The sequence below is a fragment of the Amphiura filiformis genome, chromosome 9 (genome assembly GCF_039555335.1).
Source record: "Amphiura filiformis chromosome 9, Afil_fr2py, whole genome shotgun sequence".
NCBI lineage: Eukaryota > Metazoa > Echinodermata > Ophiuroidea > Amphilepidida > Amphiuridae > Amphiura > Amphiura filiformis.
Window position 1 is genome coordinate 69597533 of NC_092636.1, and position 22387 is coordinate 69619919.

The window sequence follows — 22387 nt, forward strand, 5'->3', positions numbered from 1 at the left end:
TAATTTTTATGCAACATTTATATTAACATTAACGTAAAAAAGATATTTACAAGTAACGAGCATCATCTTACATGCAAGCTTTCATTTTCAATATCGTGGAGGTTTTCAAATTTGAACAAAACCTAATTTAATGTTTTGCAAGAAACAGATTGTTTAAATAGAACGAAAAGGATTTCACCGAACAAAATATGAAGCCCATTCACTAGTGCGCATTGTGTGGAATGATCTTTCTTTCAAACTTGGAATGAAGTGAATTGACGCATGCGTTATGTAATGGCTCATTTCTTCCTAATCAGTCAACCGATTCCAGTACAATTACTGTATAAGTTGCAAAATAAGATGGGCTACACGCTGGTTTTTAGATTTTTGGATTCTGATGTCTATTTCTCGACTTACGTCCAAATTTATTAGCCCGGTAATTTTTTCTGGGACACCCTGTATAGGAAAAACGGACATAATGCATGGACAAATTAAGTCGCATGTTCAGTTTTTCACCTATAATCTAGCGCCTAGAAAATGTTTTATACTATTCGCATTTCATGTAATAATATTAGAAACATTGGCAAGATTCAAGAAGAATATATGAAACGTTTAATTTGTTTATTGTTAAACAAAATAAAAGACATTTTCGTCATTATAGCTTCAATAAGGCAAACTCTTTCATACCAGAAACTTATTATGTCGCAAAAAGGCGCTGGATTCACTATACTTCAAGAAATTGTGTCCAACCCCATCCCCCCCAAAAAAAAAAAAAAAAATCTACGCCACTGGTAATAAAAATGATATTTTCTGAATTTTTGCTGTAAATTATTAAGGCTTCCTCAAGCTTTCGGCTACCTTTTTATAATTTTTATTTGTAACGGTTGGAAAACTCTCAACATCCAACAACCGTAGAATGTTCTTAAAAGGTCCTTCCAAATAGGTTTAACAGAATCACATTCACAAAAGAAATGAATTATAGTTTCCGGAAATTACTTGCAGAAAACACAATCCTTTTATTTTATTATGAGGATTGGTGTGATAAAGGTATTGGTTTTATCAATGATCTTCTACATCCTTCTCATCCATGTGCCAAATTATTTGAAGAACATATTTTAGACTTTGAGGTATCAAATAATGATAGGAGGAAGCTATTATTCTTTAATGCAAAATATTCCAGGTCCGTGGCTTTGAGGGGGAGAATCTTCAAAGCTCATTTTATAGCTAGCAAACCAACGGGATTTGTCATATGTTTGCTAATAGAACAACCGGGAATTTAGTGTCACTCCATTGCTTTAGGTGTGAAACTCAGAGTAAAGTCTCTTTTGCTGGAAGGTCTAAACTTTAAATATTTGATTAAAGTGTATGGCAACTGGGACGAAAAGCCGACGATCAATCATATTATCTGTATTATCAAAGTACTTTGAATAGCAATCCGGTGAGTTCACTGAACTACGCCCTAATACTGTCTCCTCTCCATACACAGATGAACAAATACAATAGATGAAGGTCAACACGATCATGAGAACCATTTAATAATAGTTTATTATCCATTCAACATTTTTGGGCGAGAAACATGACCTCGGAGTTACCTGCATGACTTTCGCGGGCTATTTTGAAACAGTTATGGTTGCACATTCAGGTACTTCTTTTGAAAGTTCTAAACAAGGTATAGCCAGCAGCAAGTTGTAGATGTATAGGCCTAAATATAAGAAAACGTTTAGGGTTGAAATCAGGTGAAAAATACATCGAATGGGCACGAAACTTCACATTTATGTTCAGAAAGGTGTCTTCTTAGCATGATTCGAAAGGAGTATGGAAATTCCAAAGTTTTTACAGAGGGTATGATAGAGGTATTACTGGCAACTCTACTATATTACAGCTCAGTAGGCCACGTTTTTTTACCTGAAATTGTTGACATGAATATTTTGTGCCATTCTAGAGCAGTGCTGAACTCAGCCACTGGCAATTAAGCGCACTGTGGCGATTGACCAATTTTGACTCGCACTTACAGGACAATTAAATAAGTTATGTTGCTGTAATTTGCAAGATAGTTACAAAATATAATTGGCATTAACTTCACCAATTTTTACAGAAAAATATTGAAAAAATGAAAGAATGAGATCAATTTAGAAATGTCTGTGCAAGCAGTGCACAGTTGAGCCAGAGAGTTGATATTCTTGAGAGGGCACTCTATTCACGTGGTTTCTTTTCCAACGCTAAAAGATCACGAATTTTGGTGGTTTGCAAATGAAAAGTGTCCGCACTATCGATTGATTACGTAACTGTTATGAATAATTTATTAGGTTTTTCAATGCAATCGCCTCGACCCATTAATACATATTATCTGTATTATCAAAGTACTTGGAATAGCAATCCGGTGAGTTCACTGACCTACGCCCTAATACTGATGGAGTTTTAATGGCGTTTAATGGCGCTAATCCTCTCCATACACAGATGAACAAATACAATAGATGAAGGTCAACACGTATGACCTCCTATGTGACATGTTATATGTGATGTACAAAAACCTGAATATCATAAAGATCAGTATTCGTTTGTGCATATGAACTGCACATTTACGTTACTAAATATTACTCATTATATATATAATGACAAATATTGGTATTATGACAATACGGTATATACATTGTATATAAAACAACTAATAGATCCTACTATCATGGCGTCAGGTCAATGTTCATCATACCCCGTATGTTTCTTCAAATTCATTCATATTTGAGACAAATTGCTGTGCCAATTTTATTGGTGCACAAGTAGATCCGTGTTTTTTTTAATTTTCATTTCCTTTTAATGAAAGAATTAAGGTTTTCCACTGCACGGGGCCACAAGGGTGATACTAATTTTAATGCTATATTTTCAAAACGAATACGTGCTCCCGGTTGGCTCTATAGCGATTTCACAGAAAAGGTATTTCTAGTGCAATGCAGCGTCGGACTCTAGCTGAGAGCGTAGCCTAAGTCATTCCGGACTCCAAAAGGGCTCTCCATACACAAATGAACAAACACAAAGGAGGTAGTCTCCTCCGTGACCAGCTTGATTTCGATGGAGCGGAACCAAATTGGCTGCGGAGGAGAAGGGTCATTTGGATATGCAAATTAGGTAGTGTCGCTGCCCTGGTTGAGCTCCCTGCATGTCTATGGGAGTGTTCTAATCAAGTTGATGGTTCATTGGTCATCCCTAATAGTAGGATCACAGAGAACCTATTCTTGAGAGGGCACTCTATTCACGTGGTTTCTTTTCCAACGCTAAAATATCACGAATTTTGGTGGTTTGCAAATGAAAAGTGTCCGCACTATCGATTGATTACGTAACTGTTATGAATAATTTATTAGGTTTTTCAATGCAATCGCCTCGACCCATTAATACATATCATCTGTATTATCAAAGTGCTTGGAATAGCAATCCGGTGAGTTCACTGAACTACGCCCTAATACTGGTGGAGTCAATGGCGTTAATCCTCTCCATACACAGATGAACAAATACAATAGATGAAGGTCAACACGTATGACCTCCTATGTGACATGTTATATGTGATGTACAAAAACCTGAATATCATAAAGATCAGTATTCGTTTGTGCATATGAACTGCACGTTTACGTTGCTAAATATTACTCATTATATATTATGACAAATATTGGTATTATGACAATACGGTATATACATTGTATATAAAACGACTAATAGATCCTGTTATCATGGCGTCAGGTCAATGTTCATCATATCCCGTATGTTTCTCAAAATTCACTCATATTTGAGACAAATTGCTGTGCCCATTTGATAGGTGCACAAGTAGATCCGTGTTGTTTTTAATGTTCATTTCTTTTTAATGAAAGAATTAAGGTTTTCCATTGCACGGGGGCCACAAGGGTGATACTAATTTTAATGCTATATTTTCAAAACGAATACGTGTTCCCGGTTGGCTCTATAGCGATTTCACAGAAAAGGTATTTCTAGTACAATGCAGCGTCGGACTCTAGCTGAGAGCGTAGCCTAAGTCATTATAGACTCCAATAATGGCTCTCCATACACAAATGAACAAACACAAATGAGGGTAGTCTCCTCCGTGGCCAGCTTGATTTCGATGGAGCGAAACCATATTGGCTGCGGAGGAGACGGGTAATTTTGCCATGCAAATGACCTGAGTGTCGTAGCCCTGAGTAGGATACCCAAAGCTACTTATTATGCTAACAATGAACGTTCATTGACTGTTAGGCTAAGTGAACGTTACAGGATAATATGTATTAAAATTCTGCCTGAAGGTTCCTGCTTAAATCGTGTTCAAGAATCAACTAAGATTTATTTGGCTCCACCTTTTGCCAGTAAATTGGCTGCCCAGTGTATTTTTACTACGTGCCCGGCCTTATCAATTGGTACACAATAGCTCACCAATCTGAAAGCCTGTTTTAATCACATGGTCAGAATCAAATAGTCAAAATGATTCGGACAATTAGGCTACACTGTCCATACACTGTACAGTCTCATTGCAAGATCATAATCCTTGTCATTTGAGGCACGTAAAAACATACTCATTATGATCGATGCGAATTATAAAAACAGTTCAAACAATAAAATAACTACACCTTTATCTTGACACTTCCTCATTTGCTCGCCCTATTCCTTTTTAAAGGAATTTTTATTACAGACATAAATATGATTAAGATAAATAATGATACAATTTCATATAAATTAAGACATCAACATATATCGAGATATTTAATGACAGCAAGCATTTTCCAAATTATTTATCTTTCAACAAATTATTGAAATACAAGAATTATTGGAAAAATGTGTACAAGTCAACCAACCATATATGCTGGACACACAAAAGTTGACTTCTGTATCACATTTAACCAAAATAATTTTATGTTAAGCCAAATACAGATATTTGGATAAACCCGAGAGGATTGGATTGGAAAACCACATTTTAAATGCAATAAATTTAATTACTTAAATAATATGGCATCTCCAAAAGAACAATTAATGCCAGCCCAATTAATGAACATTTAGTATAATTAAGCTATCAACAAGACAAAATAATCTGCTGACAAATACATCAAGTCACGATAGATACTCCAAACTCTGAAACATTAATTACCCAACTTAAAGCGTAGTAGAAAGTGGAGACAATCTACTGACGAGATTCTTCAGGATTTGAAGAAATTCCATACAAAGCATTCATTTCCCTTAAAAAGCGTAGTAGAAAGTGGAGACAATCTACAGACAAGTTTCATCAGGTATTGACGAGACTCCATACAAAGCGTAGTAGAAAGTGGAGACAATCTACAGACGAGATTCTTCAGGATTTGAAGAAACTCCATACAAAGCATTAATTTCCCTTTAAAAGCGTAGTAGAAAGTGGAGACAATCTACAGACAAATCTCATCAGGTATTGAGACTCCATACAAAAGCTTACAAAGCGCAGTAGAAAGTGGAGACAATCTACAGACGAGATTCTTCAGGATTTGAAGAACCTCCAACATATCGTACATATTCATCATTAACCCTCATACAGAGAAACTATACAACACATTTATCTACATTGTAACATACCTAAAGCTTAGAGCAGGTGTAATTTGACACAATTTTATTGAAGTATCTGTGACATTTTTAACTTAAACAGGAAGCCCCGCTTGCCCAGTTCTCCACAGAAGAACTGATGATACACCTGTTACTTTGATGACAGACAGAACAGAATTTACATGGATAAATTTTAACCTTGACTAATTCCCAGAGGAACTTGAACCAAAAGTGGGGCTTTCACTTTAACTGAACTACCCTTCCCAATAATGGGAGGGAGGGTGGGATTTTTTGGTCCTCTCTGATCGTAAGAGGATCACAAGTAAACTATGGCCACAACAAAGGAATGGAAAAAAGACCGGAAGACCTGATTGGCTGTCCACCACTAAAGTGACAGCTGAATGGCCAAGAAATTGGGCTTGTTGCTAGACAACAATAACAACCCTATAAACTATGACCTGAATTAGTAGCTTGATAGCTTGAAGGTAGGCCAGAAACTCTGAAGTGGGCTTGAGTGGACTCAAGTGGAAATTGAGAGGATAAAACGCGCTTCAGACTCCGTATTGTACGTACAATATTGTATGTACAATACTTTTCGTGACGTCAAAAAGTATTACACGTGCAATAAATAGTATGTACCAGGGAAATATATATTTTGCTACAATCATTGGTTGCTTAATTGATACGGAGTTGCCAATTTTCTAAGAGTGGTAAATTTAGTGAGTGCATAGAATGATGAACATCTTTTAATGGCTTCTTGTATTCAAATGTACTTGAATTATTATATAATCAATGGGCACCTTTTTAAAGTTAATAATATTAATACTAATATTAATAATATTAAAATTATCATAATAATATAAATGGCACATTCAGATCTTATTTATTTATTTATTTATTTATTTATTTATTTATAGATTTATCTATTTAGGCCTATTTATTTATTTATTTATTTATTTATTTATATTTTATTTATTTATTTATTGATTTATTGATTGATCGATTACTGATTGATTAATTGATTTAGAGATTCATTTATACTGATATTTAGTCATATATTGAGTTTAAAGTTTTAAAGTTTAAAAGTATTATTTGTAGGCCTATGTATTTATTCTGGATCTGATTTTATTGATACTGATATTTTTGTTATTTTTTAAAGTTTTGGAATAGCATTCGTTACATTCATTTGAATTTGGATTTGGAAGAAACCTTCTCTTAAATAACAGTATTGCGAACCACCAGCATACATAACTCGATGTAGAGAGTCTTTCCTATTCAGAGGAAATATTGCAATTACACACCTTATTGCCTTTTAACAATAACCATTGACACTAGCACATATCAGAGAAGATGTAAGAAAAGGATGGAGAACAGAATTATATCCTTGAGATAATCCCGTAGGTAATCCTGTTGCACCTATCATAGTCCTTTATTCTCAAGTGGTGGGTTAACCAACAGTTAACAATGAGAGGAAATTCCTGAACCTAGTTCAGTTGGGGATGATTTGAAGTGACCGCCAATTATGACCATTTGATATTTAATACTAGCAATGTGAAAAAAAGAAAGAAATAATGTAGTGCCAAAATAATGTACCCTTTTACGGAAGGAGCAAAGTTTAACAAGTTATAACTCCGCTTCTGAAGTACGAATGTCAGCGGCGAATGTCAGGTTATTATTTCCCAGTCTTTAAAAAAATTGCAGGCAGAGGTGGGAATCGATCTCGGTACCTCCCGGTTAAACAGCACTGTGCAAGACCACTAGACCAACTAAATATCTGTTGTGAGATGTGTGACATTAATCTTTGATATTGCTTAATGGAACAAATCGCGGAATTAAATCAGTAATAAAAGAAATAGATTCTTATATAGCGGTCAAATTAGATAAAAGGGGAAATATTTGTCACTGCTCGAAAGAAAATATAGGTTAGAAAATTATCAAATAAATTTAAATTACAAATTGAGATTTTATATTTCTTTCTTTCACGAGGCGACATTATCACAGACAAACACTGTATAAGCTAAAAACTCGACTCTCATCACTAGATGCTGTCATTTAGCTCAATGGTAGAGCATCAGACTGCTGATATCAATATCGTTGGTTCGAGTCCTCCTGCCAGCAATGGTTATATTTATGATTTTAATGCTACGCTAAAATGTGTTCAATTTTTTTCGTTTATTTATTTATTTATTTATTTATTTATTTATTTATTTATTTATTTATTTATTTATTTAATTATGTAAATAATTTGATATATTTGAAAGAGGTATTTGAGCAATTTTATAATCCTATGGGGTCATTTTGAACCCCACCCCTCCCAACTTGCCAAACGCACAACACCTATGAGTTTGCATCATACATGTCATCATTAGCATGAAGCAATTCCTGGAGAGGGCAATCCCTCATTTGCATGTGCCGCATTCTTATTTAAATTAGCCACTGTGTTATTGCTTAATTTCATATGTTATGGAGAGCACTTTACACCACCAGATCGGGCAAGTCATGAATAATTTAGCGTTGTGAAGCCAAATAAACTTATTATTTCCCAGGCTTGAAAAAAAATTGTAGGCGGAGGTGGGAATCGATCTCGGTACCTCCCGGTTAAAAAGCACAGTGCAATACCACTAAGCCAGCTAAATATCTGTTGTGAGACGTGTAACATTAAATCAGTAATAAAAGAAGTAGATTCTTATTTTGGGCTCAAATTGTAGAAAAGGGGAAATGTTTTTCCCTGCTCTAAAGACAGTAAAAGTTGAGATCTTTAAACAAAATGTTACGGCTCTATTGAAAAAAAAAAAGATTGATATCAAAATAACTTGTCTATTTTATATTTATTTCACGAGGCGGCATTATCACAGACGAACACTGTATAGGCTAAAAACTAGATCCTCACCACTACCCGCCGTCGTAGGTCAGTGGTAGAGCATCAGACTGATGATGCCAAGATTGTTGGTTCGAGTCCTACTGTCAGCAATGTTTATTTTTGTGAATGCAATGCTACGATACCATTTGTTCAAATTTTTTATTTATTTATTTATTTATTTATTTATTTGTTTATTTGTTTATTTTTTTTAATGTAAATAATTATGTATTTATTTTGTTTAATCACTCACTCACACTCAAAGAGGGCTCTTGGTCGATCAGTTCATTTATTCATTGTTTGATGGTTGTAATACGTCTGTTGATCGAAATTGAATATCATATAATTTATTCATATTCATTGTTTGTGAATTGATTGATTGATTGATTGATTGATTAACTGATTGATTGATTTGTTGAGCCCGTGCAATTGAGTGCGTAGAGGCGAGTTACTTGAACAAGCCTTAATAATTATAATTAATAAATAAATAAATAAATAAATAAATAAATAAATAAATAAATAAATAAATAAATAAATAAATAAATAAATAAATAAATAAATAAATAGCTTCCCCTCTCAGCCTGCCAAAAATATTGTGACCACCCCCCTGTTGGACATTCAAATTATTGGGATTCCAAATAATGATTAAATACATCAGATTTGTAGATGTAGACCTACAATAAGAAAACTTTAAAAAAAAACTAAACCGATATTTTACTCATTATTGACCATGGTAGGCGAAATCATCAATAGTGATTAAAGAATTTTTGTTCAAAATAAAATTTCCATATCATAAGCGTTTCCGGACATTTACTGTTATCCTCCCCGGGGGTACTCACGTACAAGGTTTCCCACGAAAAATCCTAAAACATGGGTCTACTGAAGAAAAAATGCTTAGACATGGGTCTCCCTTTTTCCGTGCTATGTGTGAAAAGGAAAAACATGCGGGAAAAACATGTTGCTTTTACTATTTTCAAGCTCAAATCCTTAGATATGGGTCCTTACTTTCCTGACAATCCTTAGATATGGGTACCTATTTTCGGTAAAATCGTGACCCTTAGAAATGGTTATGGGTTCGGAAGCTCGGACCGCACATCCCCGGCGAAAAATAATCCAAGTACCCCCGGTTATCCTAAGCCTTTTTATAAAGCGTTTTAAATCGCACCCCCCCCCATTTTACCCTGCCCAGAACTCAAAACTATTGCACAGCCCCTGATAATCTCTAAAATTATTCAATTGCTTTTTTCGATGGGCCTAAACTCTTAATAGGCCTACACATATTAAATACAGCAAGCTGCATTCAAATTATACATGCACGATACAAGTGGTATTCCAGAAACTCTGCACATCAGTGACATCACTTAATTAATATTACTACCGGTAGTGAACAGCAAGCTTCAAAGCTTGAAAGTGCGCCCGCTTTACTACCTGAGAGCAATCCGGTTGCGGCGTTTCAATTTATTATTTGTTTAGAAATCCACAAGATCAAATAGAACGGTGAGTAATGATTATTTACTTGTTTTTAAAAATAAACTTCTTAGGCCAGTAATAAACTGCGTTTACGGCCGACAACTATAGTTTGAATGATATTTATTATCGCACGAGGAAATAAAAACAAACGAATATGGCGCTTCACGTGACGGTAGTTCAGGTCAGTGGTCAAAGGTTTTTTTATCGCTAAATCGCTGGCTGGATATCGTATCAAATTCAAGTGATACACTACCGTCGTATTATTGACACCAATTTCTAATTTCGACATTACTATTGCGAAAGGTTATTCCATTATCAAATTAGTAGACTTTCTGTAAAAACAAATCATTGGTGCCTGATGGGAAATACTAGTACGCCATCACCGGATTGCTCTCAGCTCTGCTAGCTGGCGCTCTTTAAGCTTGCTACTCGCATTCAACAGGCAGAGTTCGCAAAACTAACGGCGTCGTTATTTGCCAACCCTAATTAACATGATCAAGGGATCGAAATTAATTATTCATAACCGATCGATAACTGGCCTCATTTTCTAAGTAGCAAGCCAGCGGGATATGTCATAGGTTTGCGTTGATAATAGAACAACCGTGAATCTAGTGTCACCCCTTTGTCATTAGTCACGATTATGCACTTTCAGTTTCCCACGCGTTTGAACGGGAATTGGATTGCGTACTTTTTCGATGTCTAGTGAGCAAATTTTTTCATTATTTTGAGAAAATGATGTCAAATTTTCTTTTCTATATTGTTTGGTAATAATGTCTTTTGCCAATAGGATGGTTAAAGTTGTAATTTTGTGTTTTTGATCGCAAAGATCGGATATTTTCGTTCCCGATTCGAATACTGAACCTAGCTCGAGATACTCTAGCTAAAATACAGGTTTACATTTACTATCTTACATTATCTTGCTGTATTTCAGCTAGAGCTCCAAACGACAAGCTTCCGGGTTTTTTGGAGAACAATACTGTTACGTAAGATGAAGAAGAAACCCGCCTCGGAGCCCGCCCTACTCATTATTTCATTGTACTTATTGCAATTTGCCTCCACACATTACGTAATCAACACAAAGCTTTTGTGAGGATTAGTGAGTGGATAAGAAATTGACAGTGGAGGATACGAAGGACACGCCGGGGAGTATATAAAACGGGGACCCCGAAAACGGGGACCCCAAAAACGGGGACCCCGAAAACGGGGACCCCCTAAAATCACCCCATAAAGCTACTGACAAATTTCTAGGGGGTCCCCGTTTTTTCAACTTTGGGGTCCCCGTTTTACAGATTGACCCAGGGTAATCTGTAAAACGGGGACCCCAAAAACGGGGACCCCTATTTTCACTCTATTTTAGGACTGATGAGTCTCCAAATCTCGACAAAATATTCACCATAGATATACTAATATTACAAATGTAATTTATGAAAGTAGTAAGCACTTCTTATATAATTGTCCAATATACACAATTTTGGGGTCCCCGTTTTAGGGTCCCCGTTTTACAGATTGACCTAGGGTAATCTGTAAAACGGGGACCCTAAAACGGGGACCCCTTAAAATCACCCCATAAAGCTTCTGACAAATTTTTAGGGGTCCCCGTTTTTGGGGTCCCCGTTTTACAGATTGACCCAGGGTAATCTGTAAAACGGGGACCCCAAAACGGGGACCCCTATTTTTTCACTCTATTTTAGGACTGATGAGTCTCCAAATCTCGACAAAATATTCACCATGGATATACTAATATTACAAATGTAATTTATGAAAGTAGTAAGCACTTCTTATATAATTGTCCAATATACACAATTTTGGGGTCCCCGTTTTAGGGGTCCCCGTTTTACAGATTGACCTAGGGTAATCTGTAAAACGGGGACCCCAAAAACGGGGACCTAAAATCACCCATAAAGCTTCTGACAAATTTTTAGGGGTCCCCGTTTTTGGGGTCCCCGTTTTACAGATGACCCAGGGTAATCTGTAAAACAGGGACCCCAAAACGGGGACCCCTATTTTTTCTCTCTATTTTAGGACTGATGAGTCTCCAAATGTCGCCATTATATTCACCATGGATATACTAATATTACAAACGTGAGTTGGGGATCGGAAGACCCTGGCGCCCCACATCCACGTGGCCACACCCACAATTAATTCACACAATGCCCGTGACCTCACCACGTACATATTGCACCACTTTGAATTAGATCTACGTCATGATTAGATCAATTTTGATTTATTAAAGTAGTAAGGACTTCATATATTTTTGTCCAACATACAAAACTTTGGGGTCCCCGTTTTTTAGGGTCCCCGTTTTACAGATCGACCTAGGGTAATCTGTAAAACGGGGACCCCGAAACCGGGGACCCCTTAAAATCACCCCATAAAGCTTCTGACAAATTTCTAGGAGGTCCCCGTTTTTGGGGTCCCCGTTTTACAGATTGACCTAGGGTAATCTGTAAACGGGGACCCCAAAACAAGGGGACCCCTTAAAATCACCCATAAAGCTTCTGACAAATTTTAGGGGTCCCCGTTTTTGGGGTCCCCGTTTTACAGATTGACCCAGGGTAATCTGTAAAACGGGGACCCCAAAAACGGGGACCCCTATTTTTTCACTCTATTTTAGGACTGATGAGTCTCCAAATCTCGACAAAATATTCACCATGGATATACTAATATTACAAATGTAATTTATGAAAGTAGTAAGCACTTCTTATATAATTGTCCAATATACACAATTTTGGGGTCCCCGTTTTAGGGTCCCCGTTTTACAGATTGACCTAGGGTAATCTGTAAAACGGGGACCCCAAAACGGGGACCCCTTAAAATCACCCATAAAGCTTCTGACAAATTTTAGGGGTCCCCGTTTTTGGGTCCCCGTTTTACAGATTGACCCAGGGTAATCTGTAAAACGGGGACCCCTGAAAACGGGGACCCTATTTTTTTCTCTCTATTTTAGGACTGATGAGTCTCCAAATGTCGCCATTATATTCACCATGGATATACTAATATTACAAACGTGAGTTGGGGATCGGAAGACCCTGGCGCCCCACACATCCACGTGGCCACACCCACAATTAATTCACACAATGCCCGTGACCTCACCACGTACATATTGCACCACTTTGAATTAGATCTACGTCATGATTAGATCAATTTTGATTTATTAAAGTAGTAAGGACTTCATATATTTTTGTCCAACATACAAAACTTTAGGGGTCCCCGTTTTAGGGTCCCCGTTTTACAGATCGACCTAGGGTAATCTGTAAAACGGGGACCCCAAAACGGGGACCCTTAAAATCACCCCATAAAGCTTCTGACAAATTTTAGGGGTCCCCGTTTTTAGGGTCCCCGTTTTACAGATTGCCCTCCGCTAATCAGTAACACGAGGTCGCTAAAAACGCGGACCCCCAAATTTTGTATATCTCGCAGGTATCTAAATAGTGCTTACAACTATCATAAATTACATTTGTAATATTAGTATATCCATGGTGAATATTTTGTCGAGATTTGGAGACTCATCAGTCCTAAAATAGAGTGAAAAAAATAGGGGTCCCCGTTTTTGGGTCCCCGTTTTACAGATTACCCTGGGTCAATCTGTAAAACGGGGACCCCAAAAACGGGGACCCCTAAAATTTGTCAGAAGCTTTATGGGTGATTTAGTCCCCATTTTGGGGTCCCCGTTTTACAGATTACCCTAGGTCAATCTGTAAAACGGGGACCCCAAAAACGGGGACCCCTAGAAATTTGTCAAAAGCTTTATGGGGTGATTTTAGGGGTCCCCGTTTTTGGGGTCCCTGTTTTACAGATTACCCTAGGTCGATCTGTAAAACGGGGACCCTAAAACGGGGACCCCAAAGTTTTGTATGTTGGACAAAAATATATGAAGTCCTTACTACTTTAATAAATCAAAATTGATCTAATCATGACGTAGATCTAATTCAAAGTGGTGCAATATGTACGTGGTGAGGTCACGGGTATTGTGTGAATTAATTGTGGGTGTGGCCACGTGGATGTGTGGGGCGCCAGGGTCTTCCGATCCCCAACTCACGTTTGTAATATTAGTATATCCATGGTGAATATAATGGCGACATTTGGAGACTCATCAGTCCTAAAATAGAGAGAAAAATAGGGGTCCCCGTTTTCAGGGGTCCCCGTTTTACAGATTACCCTGGGTCAATCTGTAAAACGGGGACCCCAAAAACGGGGACCCCTAAAATTTGTCAGAAGCTTTATGGGTGATTTTTTAGGGGTCCCCAGCTTGGGGTCCCCGTTTTACAGATTACCCTAGGTCAATCTGTAAAACGGGGACCCTAAAACGGGGACCCCAAAATTGTGTATATTGGACAATTATATAAGAAGTGCTTACTACTTTCATAAATTACATTTGTAATATTAGTATATCCATGGTGAATATTTTGTCGAGATTTGGAGACTCATCAGTCCTAAAATAGAGTGAAAAATAGGGGTCCTTGTTTTTGGGGTCCCCGTTTTACAGATTACCCTGGGTCAATCTGTAAAACGGGGACCCCAAAACGGGGACCCCTAAAATTTGTCAGAAGCTTTATGGGGTGATTTAAGGTCCCCGTTTTGGGGTCCCCGTTTTACAGATTACCCTAGGTCGATCTGTAAAACGGGGACCCTAAAAACGGGGACCCCAAAGTTTTGTATGTTGGACAAAATATATGAAGTCCTTACTACTTTAATAAATCAAAATTGATCTAATCATGACGTAGATCTAATTCAAAGTGGTGCAATATGTACGTGGTGAGGTCACGGGCATTGTGTGAATTAATTGTGGGTGTGGCCACGTGGATGTGTGGGGCGCCAGGGTCTTCCGATCCCCAACTCACGTTTGTAATATTAGTATATCCATGGTGAATATAATGGCGACATTTGGAGACTCATCAGTCCTAAAATAGAGAGAAAAAATAGGGGTCCCCGTTTTCAGGGGTCCCCGTTTTACAGATTACCCTGGGTCAATCTGTAAAACGGGGACCCCAAAAACGGGGACCCCCAAAAATTTGTCAGAAGCTTTATGGGTGATTTTAAGGGGTCCTTGTTTTGGGGTCCCCGTTTTACAGATTACCCTAGGTCAATCTGTAAAACGGGGACCCTAAAACACGGGGACCCCAAAATTGTGTATATTGGACAATTATATAAGAAGTGCTTACTACTTTCATAAATTACATTTGTAATATTAGTATATCCATGGTGAATATTTTGTCGAGATTTGGAGACTCATCAGTCCTAAAATAGAGTGAAAAAATAGGGTCCCCGTTTTTGGGGTCCCCGTTTTACAGATTACCCTGGGTCAATCTGTAAAACGGGGACCCTAAAAACGGGGACCCCCAAAATTTGTCAGAAGCTTTATGGGGTGATTTTAAGGGGTCCCCGTTTTTGGGGTCCCTGTTTTACAGATTACCCTAGGTCGATCTGTAAAACGGGGACCCTAAAAACGGGGACCCCAAAGTTTTGTATGTTGGACAAAAATATATGAAGTCCTTACTACTTTAATAAATCAAAATTGATCTAATCATGACGTAGATCTAATTCAAAGTGGTGCAATATGTACGTGGTGAGGTCACGGGCATTGTGTGAATTAATTGTGGGTGTGGCCACGTGGATGTGTGGGGCGCCAGGGTCTTCCGATCCCCAACTCACGTTTGTAATATTAGTATATCCATGGTGAATATAATGGCGACATTTGGAGACTCATCAGTCCTAAAATAGAGAGAAAAAAAATAGGGGTCCCCGTTTTCAGGGGTCCCCGTTTACAGATTACCCTGGGTCAATCTGTAAAACGGGGACCCCAAAAACGGGGACCCCTAAAAATTTGTCAGAAGCCTTATGGGGTGATTTTAAGGGGTCCCCGTTTTGGGGTCCCCGTTTTACAGATTACCCTAGGTCGATCTGTAAAACGGGGACCCTAAAACGGGGACCCCAAAGTTTTGTATGTTGGACAAAAATATATGAAGTCCTTACTACTTTAATAAATCAAAATTGATCTAATCATGACGTAGATCTAATTCAAAGTGGTGCAATATGTACGTGGTGAGGTCACGGGCATTGTGTGAATTAATTGTGGGTGTGGCCACGTGGATGTGTGGGGCGCCAGGGTCTTCCGATCCCCAACTCACGTTTGTAATATTAGTATATCCATGGTGAATATAATGGCGACATTTGGAGACTCATCAGTCCTAAAATAGAGAGAAAAATAGGGGTCCTTGTTTTCAGGTCCCCGTTTTACAGATTACCCTGGGTCAATCTGTAAAACGGGGACCCCAAAAACGGGGACCCCTAAAATTTGTCAGAAGCTTTATGGGGTGATTTTAGGGGTCCCCGTTTTTGGGGTCCCCGTTTTACAGATTACCCTAGGTCAATCTGTAAAACGGGGACCCTAAAACGGGGACCCCAAAATTGTGTATATTGGACAATTATATAAGAAGTGCTTACTACTTTCATAAATTACATTTGTAATATTAGTATATCCATGGTGAATATTTTGTCGAGATTTGGAGACTCATCAGTCCTAAAATAGAGTGAAAAATAGGGGTCCCCGTTTTTTGGGGTCCCCGTTTTACAGATTACCCTGGGTCAATCTGTAAAACGGGGACCCCAAAAGTCGGGGACCCCTAAAATTTGTCAGAAGCTTTATGGGGTGATTTTAGGGGTCCCCGTTTTGGGGTCCCTGTTTTACAGATTACCCTAGGTCAATCTGTAAAACGGGGACCCCAAAAACGGGGACCCCTAGAAATTTGTCAAAAGCTTTATGGGGTGATTTAAGGGGTCCCCGTTTTTGGGGTCCCCGTTTTACAGATTACCCTAGGTCGATCTGTAAAACGGGGACCCTAAAACGGGGACCCCAAAGTTTTGTATGTTGGACAAAAATATATGAAGTCCTTACTACTTTAATAAATCAAAATTGATCTAATCATGACGTAGATCTAATTCAAAGTGGTGCAATATGTACGTGGTGAGGTCACGGGCATTGTGTGAATTAATTGTGGGTGTGGCCACGTGGATGTGTGGGGCGCCAGGGTCTTCCGATCCCCAACTCACGTTTGTAATATTAGTATATCCATGGTGAATATAATGGCGACATTTGGAGACTCATCAGTCCTAAAATATAGAGAGAAAAATAGGGGTCCCCGTTTTCCGGGGTCCCCGTTTCAGATTACCCTGGGTCAATCTGTAAAACGGGGACCCCAAAAACGGGGACCCCTAAAATTTGTCAGAAGCTTTATGGGGTGATTTTAAGGGGTCCCCGTTTTTGGGGTCCCCGTTTTACAGATTACCCTAGGTCAATCTGTAAAACGGGGACCCTAAAAACGGGGACCCCAAAATTGTGTATATTGGACAATTATATAAGAAGTGCTTACTACTTTCATAAATTACATTTGTAATATTAGTATATCCATGGTGAATATTTTGTCGAGATTTGGAGACTCATCAGTCCTAAAATAGAGGGAAAAAATAGGGGTCCCCGTTTTTGGGGTCCCCGTTTTACAGATTACCCTGGGTCAATCTGTAAAACGGGGACCCCAAAAACGGGGACCCCTAAAATTTGTCAGAAGCTTTATGGGGTGATTTTAGGGGTCCCCGTTTTTGGGGTCCCCGTTTTACAGATTACCCTAGGTCAATCTGTAAAACGGGGACCCTAAAACGGGGACCCCAAAATTGTGTATATTGGACAATTATATAAGAAGTGCTTACTACTTTCATAAATTACATTTGTAATATTAGTATATCTATGGTGAATATTTTGTCGAGATTTGGAGACTCATCAGTCCTAAAATAGAGTGAAAAATAGGGGTCCCCCGTTTTTGGGGTCCCCGTTTTACAGATTACCCTGGGTCAATCTGTAAAACGGGGACCCCAAAGTTGAAAAACGGGGACCCCTAGAAATTTGTCAGTAGCTTTATGGGGTGATTTTAGGGGGTCCCCGTTTTCGGGGTCCCCGTTTTTGGGGTCCCCGTTTTCGGGGTCCCCGTTTTATATACTCCCGGACACGCCGATTGTTAGTTGTCAATCATGAATTGCCGCAACGTATTAATATTTTACTGCATGGCATTCCGCAAACACCAAGACAAATTATGCCGTATTTTTCCAAAGATCATCTCATATGAAGTAAGCTGAATGCGATCTGTACTTTTGTAACATTCCGATCGCTTTTGATCACCTATTATCGGCGAATTTGCTTGAAAACACGTGAGTTCATGTTGTGTAAACATAATTAGCATAGACACAAATGAAATTACGATGCAATACAATGCAATTTGAATGCGCAGCAGATCTATAGAAATAACTTTGCCCGGTTTTATGCAGAATTAGACCCTGTCTAACTGAACCCTTCGCAAGGGTGCCGATTTCGGCAGAACTTTGACGATAATTTTGCATTTTTGGACACTTAAATGCTTTCGATCCTTAATTTTGTTTCAACCGAGTCTTAAATTATCAAGCACAATACAGTTGGTACCACATTTATATACATTGATGAAGTTTCTAACCGGCGCAAATCGTTAAGTGTGTATTTCCCATTGACATCCAAAATGGCGTAAGCCAGTCCTCAATATACATAGGTACGGCGTATATAGGACTGGCAAGCGAGTCTATGTCATCATCATAAAAATTTAAAATTCAGGTCCCACAAAAATACAGTAATTGTGCAAAAGAGGACATAAATAATTTCTTTCTGCAACCATAATGGGCCGCAATATATCACTAACCGCATAGTCCGAGGCAAGGTTCATTATTGTCAGGGTTAGGGTCTTAGGGTTAGGGTCTTATGGTTAGGGTTAGGGGTTAGGGTTAGGGTTAGGGGTTAGGGTTAGGGGTTAGGGTTAGGGTTAGGGTTAGGGTTAGGGTTAGGGTTAGGGTTAGGGTTAGGGTTAGGGTTAGGGTTAGGGTTAGGGTTAGGGTTAGGGTTAGGGTTAGGGTTAGGGTTAGGGATTAGGGTTAGGGTTAGGATTATATTCGTATTTATTATACTAGTAATAGTATATTGTGTGTATGCAGTTTATTCCGTAATCAATAAGTATCATAAACAAACACCTTTCTGGCACAACGAATCATAGCACAGTCGTGTAGGCATTAGACTATGGATACAAAGGTTGTGGGTTCGAACCCCAGGTAAACCGTTATCGATTTCTTTTTATTTTATTAAGGGCTGGGGTATGAACGTTTGGACAGTATTTATTGTGGGACATTAGAGCACATCAGACATATCGAATTGCATTCTGAATACGAAGAATGTCATTCTGATATCAAATAATTTAGATTTTTGAAATTCGCAATTTAATACACATTTTATGGCAAATCATTAAAATTGATATTTTTGATATTTAACAGTACTTGAAGTAAACTTTATAAATCTGATGATTTATACTTAAAGTGTAAGTAGGTGGGATGAAAAGCCGACGATCAATTGAAAATTTTGACCTTTCGTATTGAAGATATGGATTTTTTTTCCCGAAACACCAAAAAAAATTAGGTCTTTTTGGGAAAAAATCCATATCTTCAATATGAAAGGTCAAAATTTTCAATTGACCTTCGGCTTTTCCTCCCTGCTACATACACTTTAAGAATATGTCATTAGATTTATATAATTTACTTCGAGTAGGCTACTGTTATATATCAAAATTTGAAAAATATCAAATTTTTATAATTTGTCATAAAATTTGTATTATATTGTGATTTTCAAAAATGAAAATTATTTGATATCAGAAAGACATGCTTCGTATTCAGAATGCAATTCGATAGGTCTGAGGTGCTCTCATGTCCCACAAAAATACTGTCGAAACGCAATAAACGCTCATTTTAGATCCCTTAAGTAAGAGGAAATAATAATGGTAATAAACTCGTGTTATATCTAGCCTCATAGGCCTATTAATTACATGTATGTACTATGTGTTATCGCATTGTGGCCCATTATGGTTGCAGAAAGAAATAACGCACGCCGGCAACTAGACTACTATACAAAAAAATAGTATCAAATCTTTCCTGCTCAATCAATATAATACTTGCAAATAGATCATAGTTTACTAATCTAATCCTGTAATATCCTGTAGTCTATACACGGTTTGTTATGGTAGGGATTAGTGTCCGATCTCTGTATTGTAATGTTAATGAAACATATTGATATGCAGGAAGAATCGATCAGGGCGCTATCTATTAGGGAAAGATAAACACTATTCAAAATATCAATAGACAAGAAGAAAGGGATGTAGAGATTTGTAATTGAGTCATGCATGATTTAACAGAAGGTTCTTTCCAATTCCCAAACGTAATGTATAACACGTGTTATGAATTTGCAACACCTTTTTACATATTGATATCGTTGAGGCATGTTATGATGGTGTATGTTATAGGCCTACTGATGATTTTAGAAAATCCCATAGGAAAACTGCCGAAAACGGCTTGTGCCCCTCCCCCTCATCAGAACCGGATGCAACGCCTTCTATACTTTTTCATTAATTATAGGCGTATTAATAGTAATGCGTTGAGTTTTTAAAAAGTAATATCCGCCTTTTTTTTTCTTTTTGAAATGACATACGGTACTTGTTACAAAAACAAATCAGCATGGAAAACATTTTTTTTTCGTCAGAGGCAGATATTTGGCCTATTCAGTGTCATAAAGCTACAAAATAGACGATCTTTTAAAATAATTTTTAAATGGCTCTTTTTTTCAACCTTATTGTTTGTATTTGTAATGTTCACACAATCTGACAATGTCCCAACCTATACCTAATATGAATCGAGCCATTTAACATGTGCTTGTAGGACAACGATTTTGAATTAAACATGTTAATTGTGATATTTTAATTCCCCTAGAACACCACAGTTAAGCGTCCAAAATTGAATACCTGAGTGGAAGAAGGGCCCAACTCCAATTTGTTACAAAAATGAGTTAGACCCAGCATTTTATTGCCAGCAGACTGTTCTTCCTTGTGTGTGAAAGATGAGCCAAAATTCACTCTCTAAATAGTCTTCCACGTAAACTTAATCATGGTTTTCATGGAAATTAGGCCTAACTCCGTGGAGTTAGGCCCTTCTTCCACAAATATTGGATTAAAGAGGAATTTTGTTCATCCATGAAATCTGCTTTTCACTACAATAAACTTTCTTGTTAACATATTACATGCTTCTACTTGTGCAATTAATGGATAATTACCTAATTTCTGTAGCTATTTATAACACATCTGCTTAGGGAACTGGCACTTGCAAGTATATTAGTGGAAGAAGGGCCCAACTCCAGCTCGTATTAAGACCTGTACCGTTGCCATGGAAACATCATATATAATTTCGAATGTATGTAATATTGTATGTTCATGTATTAAAGGTCCCCTGAAGATGAAAACATTCTGTCTATAAAACTTTTCCAAATATTAAGTTTTTTCTTAATATCTCAAAAACAGTTTTGATGGAGTTGGGCCCTTCTTCCACTCAGGTATTCAATTGTAAGTGGGTTTTCTTTTATTTTACCTCATTATTTCGCTAAAATTACTCGAAAACCCTCCTAAGAGTTGTTGTTACTAATAAACATTTCATAATTTTGGACAAAGGATAGCCAAATAGTTGACCGAAATCGTATATTTGCACCAATATTTGACTGAAATCGTATATTAGCATTACCGCCCTTCGTGGTTATTGCAAGCCAAAGTGCTGCTAAATGTGAAACGAGATTACTTGAAATATATATTTCAGAGTTGAAAGAGTTTCAACTCTACGAATATACTTCTGAAATATGTCTCTCTGATTGGTTGATTGTCAAGAGGATTGCGGCATCCTCAAAGCCTCTTGCTGTAATTTTCTAATCGATATCTATTATAGGACCGATCTTTTGAAATCCATACAACCGTGTCAAATGAAATAGTCTCGAATCATAATTTGTGCACGATACAACGTTGATACGTCAGATTTCGGAATTGTATTAAAAATGGGCATAAATCACATTGAACAGGTTGAATGCTGGCAAAAGTAGATAAAATAACTATGGGTCGAATTTACATTAATCAGTGTCCTGGGCCAGGATAACATTTAGGACTCCTTCGAATTCTAAAACAATACTTCACCAAATGTCCTTGTTTTCATTTTCTCATTTAATTTGTTTTAATTTTAATTAATTTCTTTATCCACTGGCTCTCTGGTAAATCCGGTATTGCCAAATATTCCTCGTCCATTACCCGTGTTAATCTATTTATTTATTAAAATGCACCATCTATTAAATGCCTGTAATACAATGTATAGGCCTAGTGTATTTGATAACAAATTTGTTTTTATTTTTGATTGGAATTTGGGTTCCATTATACGATTTCATATTATATAAAATATGTTTGGGCATGGCGGAATTAGTATATGATTAAAAATAGACATACTCTTAGGCCCCCTTTTTAATGTTTGAAGGCCTACATTATTAATATTAATATTTATGTACAAAATGCAAACGAATGTATATATATTTGATTGTTTTATAAACATTAAATTTGATGTTTACTCATAATTATGTCTGGAAAGTCAGGGAGAAAAAACTAAGGAGTATCGGTATTTAGT